Source organism: Electrophorus electricus, chromosome 5, assembly GCF_013358815.1.
Source record: "Electrophorus electricus isolate fEleEle1 chromosome 5, fEleEle1.pri, whole genome shotgun sequence".
NCBI lineage: Eukaryota > Metazoa > Chordata > Actinopteri > Gymnotiformes > Gymnotidae > Electrophorus > Electrophorus electricus.
Window position 1 is genome coordinate 2,587,926 of NC_049539.1, and position 10,728 is coordinate 2,598,653.

The window sequence follows — 10,728 nt, forward strand, 5'->3', positions numbered from 1 at the left end:
TGTGTGTGTGTGTGTATGTGTGTGCGTGCGCGTGCGTGTGTGTGTATGCGTGTGCGTGTGTTCTACACTTCTTGGAAGCTGAACTGTATTGTATTGGCCTAAAATATTTAGAGGCCCATGTTTCTGCATTCATACTTTGACTTAACATAAATGAACTTAAACATGAACGTGGCAGAGCATTAGTGTAGTAAATGAAGTCTGTCTGCATCTGCATAAGCAGTTTGCAGCCAGCACTCCCAGTGTTGACCTCTCCAGGCTAGGCCAGGTGTGGCCTGTGGGATGATCTCCACCAGGGATCGTCCGTGAGCTTGGCGAGCTTGTGAGCATGCCAGCGGCTCTGCAAGCTCCTTCAGAAGCTCTTGCGGAGAAGAGGGAGAGAACAGCTTGGGCTCTTCTCGGGAGACTCACAGAAAAACCTTTGTTCCACGGTCGAGAGCTGAGGAGTTTTTCTCCCATGACTGCTTCTGGAGAAACTCACAGGCCATGCTGGCTTTTGATAGAAAAACATACACAAATTTTGCATTGTAACAAATAAGGTCTTACTCAGATTATGAACACATTCGGTAGTTTCATCATATTTGAGTGTCTTGCACTATTTAAAACTTCTAAACGTGATTTTATGTCATGAATAATTACTCAGACATTTCTAGTAGTACCTGTAGATCTGCTTTTTCAGTGCCCTGAATACTTATTGTGCCTGTTTGTTTGAGGAAGCTGAAGGTCTTTGATTAAGTTTTCTCACCATCTACTAAGTTTAGATAAACCTGCAGTAGCTATATATATATATATATATATATACACACACACACACACACACACACACACACACACACACACACACTACAGTTGCCTTTGAAATCCCTGTCAAGGCCAAATCGCGGCTCCAGTAATGGTTGTCGATTCCCAGACTAGCATCTTCATTCTAAGCCAGGTCATTTAACATAACCAGTCTACCAACCATCAGAAACCTCTAGCGCTGCATTCTGTATGCTCTGTGCGTTTTGTACATTCTGTCTGTGTTTGTACAACCACATAAACTCACAGTGATGGCTGAACAGGAGATGGCTGGGATTCCTGATCTTCTGAATCCATTAAGGCCTGTTCTAGTGTGACGTATACCACACATTCCTTTCGTGGCTAATGAATGAGTGAGTGCTCTTTGAGTTAGGGAGGCAAGCGCACAAGGGCTGCTCACTAGACAGTCCTGGGCTCAGTGCAGAGGAGGGCGGCTCTCCTCTTGCCTTTAAAGCGTCAGGATAAAGACAGTACTGGAATCAGTTTTAGCGCTGGCGCTGACAGCTCTTCTGTAACCCACTAACCTCTCACCTCATGTGCTTTCCACATTTGGCTTTCACATTCCTTTTAGCCCTTGTGTTGGCTCTTAATAATGTCTCAAGGGCGAGGGGACCTTTGCTCTGAGCGAGTGCACACCGCTGTCTTCTTCCTCCTGCACAGGCCAATCCGCTGCTGGCAATTAGACTGGATTAACCTAAGCCTGTGTGACCGCTGCTTTTTGCAGTCGTGCAGTTTTTACTCATTTAAACTTGCCCTTACACAGAGCTTTATTCTTTTTTTTTATGTGACATGGGCGTCATTTCACCGGATATGACTGAATTTCTCCGCATTTTTGCTAAAGTGCTGATTTGCATAGCACTGGTACTTTTACATCCGAGTTAAATGCCTGAAAGCATGTTTTTAATTGGAAAATGTCTACAGAATTAAACACAGGAAAGTTTAGCCACTGTTTGCAAGGGCATGTAGCCGTGCATGTTAATTCTGATGTCATCATGCCAGCGCAGGGAGATGAATTGGAGCTGCAGCACGGTGACCCTTCTCTGTATCTTTACTCATGTCTCCTAGCAGAAGAAGTCTGGTCAGCAGTGTGTTGCGCGACTCCGTGGGCCCGCGGCGTGGAGCTGCGTGTGTGTGTGTGTGAGGGGCACTCAAACTGCGGGTGGTGTGGTGCTCCCAGGCTGACGAGGCTGCGTGCTTAGAGAGCGCTTCAGACGGCAGCCCCACTTTAGCACGGCCACCTCCTGATGATGACAGTAAACATGGGTAAGTGTGAGGACAGATATCTGCCCTCTCTCTCTCTCGCTCTCTCATTCTTAATGTCCGTGTCTTTCTGTTGTCTTTACTCTGTCTCTTTATGTGAATGTCTTTCTTGCTCTATTTTTATTGTCATTTGTGCTGATTCCCCTTTACTCACACATGCACACTTCTCAGAACGCATACACTTCCTTTTGATAGTTCCCCAGAATCGGACGCGACGTTTTTAAATGATTTTAAGGAGCACTCATAGAACCAGTTCAGCTCCGAGCAGAAGTGTCTGTTCCTTTTTTATCGTAATGCATGCTGCTCCAACATGACAGGCATGTTACAGTTGATATAATGAGAATAAGACTAAACCTCTAATTAATTCTAAATCTCTAATTTATCTGTCAGAAAACAACCATCCACAATTTCTTGAGAAAACCTTGAAAAATTACCCTGGAGCTTTAGACTTTATAATAAACCTTGAAAAAGTGCTGATTGTCACTTTCAGGTTTCACTCTCCCATATTCACACTGTCACATGGTGCCTGTGCTTCCTTGCTCACATGAATGTTGCTAGTTTTGAAACTGCGATTTATACGCACCCTGCTTATGCTGATAAGGCCATGCTGTGTTATTTCGCCACCGGTCTTTAGGCGTGCCATGCACTCATTGTGTCCTGCTGCTCACCACTACCCTGCAGACAGGCCATCGTCTGAACTCAAACACTCAAACCCCACAGTCGAATAGCTGCTCATTTTTTACTGTTAGCAGCTTTGTGTGTTGGTGGCAAACCTGTGTTTTTCTGGACATTTAGGACATGAAAGGTACCTTTCACATTCCATTCTTTTAATTCCAGCCTGTGTGTCTTTTGTATATTTTACAGAATACAGTCTCCAAAATGGGCCCGGACAACACAGGAATGCACAAGGTAACCAGGGTCCACACCCCACTTTACGCTATGGTGAAATCAAATCACTGACATGTCACACACTAAAATTACAAGGTGCACTAAATGTATCAGAGTGAAACATTTGGGTAATTGGAGCCTTGGAGTTTCTAAGCCCCCTGAATTTCGCGTGTAACCGGGAGCTGTGGCTATGTTGTAATGCACGGTGCAACTGCCAGGGTTAAGGTGGAGTTCCCGGGCCGAGCAAACCCAGACACGCCTAGGTGCTTACATCATCAGCCGCTTGAACATTAACACACAGCTCTGGACTGCAGTGTCTGCTGAGTGTCTCTTGCTTTTGTTGAAGAAGGGAGAGGCCCAATGAGAGAGAAGTGTGTGTGTGAGAGAGGGAGAGAGAGAGAGAGAGAGAGAGAGAGAATTATATGTGTATGTTTTTGTGAGAGAGGTTTAACGAGAGTGCCAGAGAGGTGCGTGTGTACTCAGGATTCTAGAGTTATGAGCTGTACTTTGCTAATTTTGCTGAATGCCTTTATGATGATGAGAGGTATAGTGCTGGGGAAATCCCCTCTCCTGTCTCTATTCCCTTCCTCCAATGTGCTCTAGCAGGCCAAGACACACACTCACACTCTCACGCGCACACACACACGCGCACACGCACACACACACGCGCGCACACACACACACTCACACTCTCACACACACACACACACACACGCGCACACACACGCGCACACACACACACACACACACACACTCACACTCTCACACACACACGCGCACACACACACACACACGCGCACACACACACGCGCACACGCACACACACACGCGCGCGCACACACACACACACTCACACTCACACACACAAGCACGCGCACACACACACACACGCACACACTGAGCTAGATGATGCAATCCAGAGAAAGCACATCCAAACTTCCCGGCAGCGCTCTTTGAGTTCTGCACATGGATCGGTTCTGTTTAATCTAAAAATGTGGCTTTGACGGCCCAGAGTGCGACGGAGGCATGCTAATCAGTCTCACTATAGTCGCTGATGAACTATGGATCAAGGAGTTTCATGCCAACTACTCCGAGCTAATACACATGTGGTACACATGCCACTTTGGCTGGCTTGCTGTGTTCCTTTAATGTCTTTATTTTGTTGTTACTTTTGTTCTTCTGGGCAGTGGTAGCTCAGTGGTTCAGGTACTTGACTTCTAATCTGCTGCTGTTGGGCCCCTGAGCAAGACCCTTAACCCTCAATTACTCAAGTTGTACTCAGTCATAACTGTAAGTCGCTTTGGATAAAAGCGTCAGGTAAATCATGTAAATGTTATTTTTTTGTTTGTTTTTCTAGTGTATTTTATATGACCTTCCCTTAGGTAAACGTAAACAGCTTATCACCTGATCACCTGATTCTTGTCTGTGCGCGAGTGTGTGCGCGAGTGAGAGAGAAAGAGAGAGAGAGAGAGTGATGTCATGGACTGATGAGCTCTGGCACTTGAGCAGTTTCGCTGCATGGCCCTTCTGTTTGTTTGGTATCCTTGGCTGCTGGAGAGAGCGAGAGAGCGAGAGAGAGAGAGAGAGACACGGAGACACAGAGACAGAGAGAGACACGGAGACACAGAGACAGAGAGAGACACGGAGACAGAGACAGAGAGAGAGGGAGACAGAGACAGAGAGAGAGGGAGACAGAGACAGAGAGAGAGGGAGACAGAGACAGAGAGAGAGAGAGACACGGAGACAGAGAGAGAGAGAGACACGGAGACAGAGACAGAGAGAGACACGGAGACAGAGACAGAGAGAGACACGGAGACAGAGAGAGAGAGACACGGAGACAGAGACAGAGAGAGAGAGAGACACGGAGACAGAGAGAGAGAGAGACACGGAGACAGAGAGAGAGAGAGACACGGAGACAGAGACAGAGAGAGACACGGAGACAGAGACAGAGAGAGACACGGAGACAGAGAGAGAGAAAGAGAGACACGGAGACAGAGAGAGAGAAAGAGAGACACGGAGACAGAGAGAGAGAAAGAGAGACACGGAGACAGAGAGAGAGAAAGAGAGACACGGAGACAGAGAGAGAGAAAGAGAGACACGGAGACAGAGAGAGAGAGAGACACGGAGACAGAGAGAGAGAGAGACACGGAGACAGAGAGAGAGAGAGAGAGAGAGACACGGAGACAGAGAGAGAGAGAGAGAGACACGGAGACAGAGACAGAGAGAGAGAGACACGGAGACAGAGACAGAGAGCGAGAGAGAGACACGGAGACAGAGACAGAGAGCGAGAGAGAGACACGGAGACAGAGAGCGAGAGAGACACGGAGACAGAGAGACAGAGAGAGCGAGAGAGACAGACGGAGACAGAGAGAGCGAGAGAGACAGACGGAGACAGAGAGAGCGAGAGAGACAGACGGAGAGAGAAAGAGGCAGAGAGAAAGAGGCAGAGAGAGAGAGGAAAAGAGCAAGAGGTAGGAAGTGAGACAGACAGGCAGAGGGAGAGGGAGACAAGGAGTGAGTTATAGACAGAGAGTGAGAGAGTGAGAGAGTGAGCTCTGTCAGTGTCAGCATTTGTTGATCTGTTTGTCTCTCGACACAAACTCAGGCAAGACAGACCTCTAAAATGAATCACGGTATGTATACTTGTTTTATATTACCATTGGTGCTGCCCTCAGTTCGACTTATAGCAATTGACATTATAAGCTGTTGTCACAAGTCTCTAGTAATTATGCCACATGATCTCATAGCTGCACTCTGAGATCATGTTGTGCATGTCCAATTCGTTCTCTCTAGTGTGATGATGAGTGGTGTGATGAGATTCCATTCTCACTTCTCCGTGAATGCCCGTCTGCCAGCATATTAGCTTTGCTGTCCTCCATTACATCATGCACAGTGCAGAGTGCAGTGCAGTGACGTCTGTCTGAAATTGTGCCACCTAGGTGCCAGGACTGACATGACCCTTGACCCTAAACCTTTAACTCTTACCTCTTTTTTGTACCTTCCAGTAGGACTTTGTTCAGGGTTATTGCTATATGGTTTCTCACCGAGCCGCACGAAGTCGGTAAGCAATCGTTGCATTTGTTTGGAGCGCCCCAACCAGCCTACAGATGTTTCTCATAAGTGTGTGCTGTGGGTGTTCTGAAGAATCAAGTCTTGTAACACAACACATGCCTATTATAACCATGTTTTTAACCATACTGCACTGGCAGTTCAGCACTCCAGTTCTAATGAGTGGCTTTAGAAATGGAGATGTGACGTTTCATCCATATCCCGCAGTAATACTTTGCCAAGAATGCTCAAGGACGTATTCTTAGTAGTTGTTCTTGTCATATCATCACTCGGCCACCGGAGCCAAACAGAAAGGAAGACGTGTGTGTGTTTTCTCACTTCATTCAACGTTTTAATGATGTCAGCTGAATAGACAGTCCTCAGCAGTGCTATTTTTGGTTGGACTGAATGAAGAGATGAATCCACAAACCACAAGGAAACGCACAACTTGCTCAGCACTCAGACAATCCCAGTACTGTTCAAGCCCTGCAAAATCTATGAACACGCACAAGCTTCTAAGCTTTGCTTCAAATATAAACATTAATCTGTAATTATTCTATTCACAAGTTATGTGTAATTTTACATTTATGGCATTTAGCAAACACTTTTACCCAAAGTATCTTGCAGTGACCAAGTACAATTCAAGCATTTGGTTAAGGGCCTTGCTCAGGGCCCCAATGGTGGAGCTCAAACTGTCAACTTTGATTGCTAGTCCAGTACCTTAACTGCTGAGCCACCCCTCAGCATGTCGACGTATTTTATCGTATTTCTGAATGAATCCTCAGTTAAAAGAACCTCATTTGGATGGGCTGAGACATACCGCACATTCCATTGTCACAGAAGCATGTAATTAAGTTCATAATAAGCAGCTCTTTTTTTTATTATACTATCACTATAGTTCACTGTACATAAGAAGTAATAGTTTTAAAAAATTACTTATGTTTGCCCATTTCACCCCAGTTTCATAATTCCTCCTGACAGAGTAGCTGATCAAGTATTTCTCATATCTGGACACGGGCGTGGATGTGTCCCTCATATCTGGACACGGGCGTGGATGTGTGGGCGTCTTTCCTACATCTTGAAGCTGTTGAGTGTGTTTGTGTAGCTGAACATTGTGGCATAACTAGGCACCTCCTCACCTTCATCGTCCTGTGGAAGAAACCAACTTAGGATATCATTTTATGGAGGAGGTCTAATCACTCTGCCCCTGGGTTACGTCCACTCACTCTGTCCCTCCCTGGGCATTTATGGGAGGACTGGTGGCTTGAGGATCAGACATGAGGTTCATGGAATGTACTTTCACTGCTTTATCAGAGATATAAATGTGATAATATTTATCAACAATTTTAATTGAACTTTAAATGTTGAGAAGGTGCTGGTGTTTTTATAGCAGTGAATGGGTGCTTATGGACTGACATGATAGAAGTGGAATCATTTCTCTTTTTTAATTTCTTAAATGTAGCCAGCCTGAGGATGACTTTTTGTACTACCCCCCCCCCCCCAAAAAAAAATGGCAGTGTTGATCTGGCCCATGCTAAAGGGTTAGTACAGTGGTGGTCTAGCCCAGGTTTGGGGGTTAGTGCAGTAGTGATCTGGCCCATGTTTGGGGGATAGTATGGTAGTGATCTCACCATGCTTGGGGGATAGTACGGTAGTGATCTCACCATGCTTGGGGGATAGTATGGTAGTGATCTGGCCCATGCTTGGGGGATAGTACGGTAGTGATCTGGCCCATGCTTGGGGGATAGTATGGTGGTGATCTGGCCCATGCTTGGGGGATAGTACGGTAGTGATCTCACCATGCTTGGGGGATAGTATGGTAGTGATCTGGCCCATGCTTGGGGGATAGTACGGTGGTGATCTGGCCCATCTTAAGTCACATTAGGCTATTCAGTAACTAAAATAAATCATTCAATAACTACACTAAATTTAATATGAAAGGTAAGTAGTTACATGAGAGCGTGGAAGTTGGTGGGTCCCTGGAATATAGGAGATATATAATATAAGCATATTTGTGTAATTACATTCTACACAAATTGTAAATGAATAACTTAAAATGTACCATATTAAGTTCGAATTTAACATTTTAAGTGCAAAGTCTCTCATGGGGTGTTGGGACATCCTCAGCCGGACCATGTCCAATGGGCTGTGAGAGGGAGCACCGTCTACAGCTTGGTGCCCATGGGGTGTCCAGACAGCAAGGTGCCTGGAAAGCCTCCACAGATCCTCCAACATTGGCTCTGTTATACTAAAAGCCCTCTTTTGCTGGGCCAGCAGTGTAAAAGATCGATTTCAAAAGGCCTTTTGTGCAATGTGTCGTGTGTAACATTCGAAGATGCTGAGAAAGATAAAGTGTGAACTTGGCATATGACCATTAAAGGAGGGGAGGAGCTACAGCAGCAGCAGAGAAATCTAATCTGGGGAAGTGTGTGTGTGTGTAGGAAAGCTCACAGGGTGGTCCTCGGTCCTTTCTGCCTGGCCACTGCTGTGACTCTGCACTAGTCATGCTGCAGGATGTAATGAGTCTACATGAGATGCCACTTACCACATCTGTGTCAGAGCAGTTATGAACTTCTACAGCTCTAGCAGAAAAGGATGAGGATGGGGTTGCTGCTCTCCATGGCAGCAGAGGTGAATGACCTCGCGCTCAGACTGTAATTACTAGACACGACTAATTGCCTCCATTAGGGCCTCTTGATATGTTAATATGAGGCAGTCATTTGCATGATTGCTCCTCGTGCGATGGATGAAAGCTAATGAGGTGGCAGCTAAATATGTGTTTCTCAGGTTGCCAGCATGTTTGTTTATTTATTTATTTGCACTGCAGAAAATCTCCCCAAAACTTAAGCATTCAAGGCCACAGACAAGTTCTGCCGAATCCCTTCCCTTCCTTGGTCCAAGAAAAGTACTTAGACTTCTTTACAAACTTTTTCCACCCTTAAGCAAAGTTTCAAAGTTTAAAAACACAGTTATAACACAAAGTTAACACTTTGTTGTTTAAAACAAAACCACTTTGCTTCTGGTGTCTCTTAGTTAGTTCCTCGTGTGGTCTGATAGCAAAGCGGCTCTGATGCTCACAGCAGTAAGAACACACACACACACACACACACACACTCACATTCCTGTCGTACAAACGCGCTTTGAGGCCTTTGATGGAGGCATTGTAGTGGGGCCAGTCACATGGGCCAGTCTGCAGGACAATCATGTGGGCCAGTCACCATCCAGAGTGCTTTCAGATCGAATCTCCCAGGTGGCCAAAAGGAGAAAGGCAGCAGAAGTAGTGCTGCTCATATATATATATATATATATATATATATATATATATATATATATATATATATATATATATATATATATATATATATATATATATATAATGTATGTGTGTGTGTGTGTGTGTGTGTGTGTGTGTGTGTGAGTGTAAAAGTATGTGTGTGTGTGTGTGTGTGTATGAGTGTAAAAGTGTGTGAGTGCGTGTGTGAGTGCGTGCGCGCGTGTGTGTATTACGCTGGTCAGCATTCACTGCCGCTATGTGTTCACATCTCAGCCATTCGTTATATAAATTGTCATGTCTATTTTTATCCATTTAAAAAATTACCGTCATTTAAATGTCTCCTTTATAACACCCAAAGGGAAATAGTTGCTTGTCGTGCCACCACACAGCCAGCCCAGCAAATATTAGCGTTAACAGAGAATGTGGAAAACATGAATATTGACGTGTTGTTTTTGCTTGTTTGTTTGTTTGTTTGTTGGTTGGTTTTGATGGGGGCGTTTTTATTTTAAAAAGTCTTTGCTGTTACAGTACTAAACGGGGGTGTGCTATCGAATGCACATGGCGTAGTGTCAGTAATTCCTATAATATCAGGGTGTCCAGTACGCGTCCTGCAGTGGTGTAAACCTGCAGTGGGTGCTGTGTGTTCCAGATGAGGAGGAGGCTCTCAACTCCATCATGAAGGATCTGGCAGCACTGCGCTGCTACCAGCTTGGTAGCAACAACAGCTACAAGCCCAAGATCAGGACTCCCAGCTACAGACAGGTAGCTACGCTTGAATACTACATTACCCACAAGCCACCTGAGCAGCTGCCATGAGCCATGGGAGGGCATTTATATTCACCAGCCACTTTATTCGAAACACTTATAACCATCACTGTTATTACTAACTCAAACTGGATCTGAAAAGAGAAGGTTACTGGCAGACTGGAACATCCATTAGGTGTTTATAACCAAGGCCCCTTTTCATGTCCATTATGTGTTCATCACAAATATTATAGCATTAAGCTAAGCTAAACTTAGCCTTTAAGTGTGTCACATTTCAGTTGTCCTGAGATAATCCCACAGTTGGAAGGCAATGCACTGTTGGATGCGATTTTAAACAGGACACAGCTGAGAAAGGGGTTGGTGGCTGCATTTACATCCTGCTCTTATTCCTGACATGACTGTGTGCGCAAGTGTGGGTATGTGTACTTTCATGCGAGTGTGTCTGCACGTGTGTCTGTAGGTGTGTGTGTCTGATCGAGTGTGTGTCTGTGTGTGTTCGTGTGCGCTGGTTCTTCCAAGTCACCCGCAAGTCGCCTTTTCATCACTGTTATTTTCCCTGCTGAGCTTTCGCAAAGCAAAAGATAAATGGCTTGCTAGCAATGACACACCCGCACACACCCGCACTCGTACTGTTGGTTTTGTAATGACTCTTTAGAACCAAGCATAACAAACATGTAAAAGCTGAAACTCTTTTACAT

General features: G+C 45.3%; 1 long non-coding RNA gene across 1 annotated transcript; it reads left to right on the forward strand.

Moving 5' to 3' along the window:
- Positions 1-2,004: 2,004 nt before the first annotated feature.
- LOC118241478 lies at positions 2,005-9,991 on the forward strand. The gene is made up of 3 exons (XR_004776103.1): positions 2,005-2,058; positions 2,920-2,964; positions 9,915-9,991. It is a non-coding gene; the product is annotated as an uncharacterized LOC118241478 (long non-coding RNA).
- The last annotated feature ends 737 nt before the right edge of the window (positions 9,992-10,728 follow it).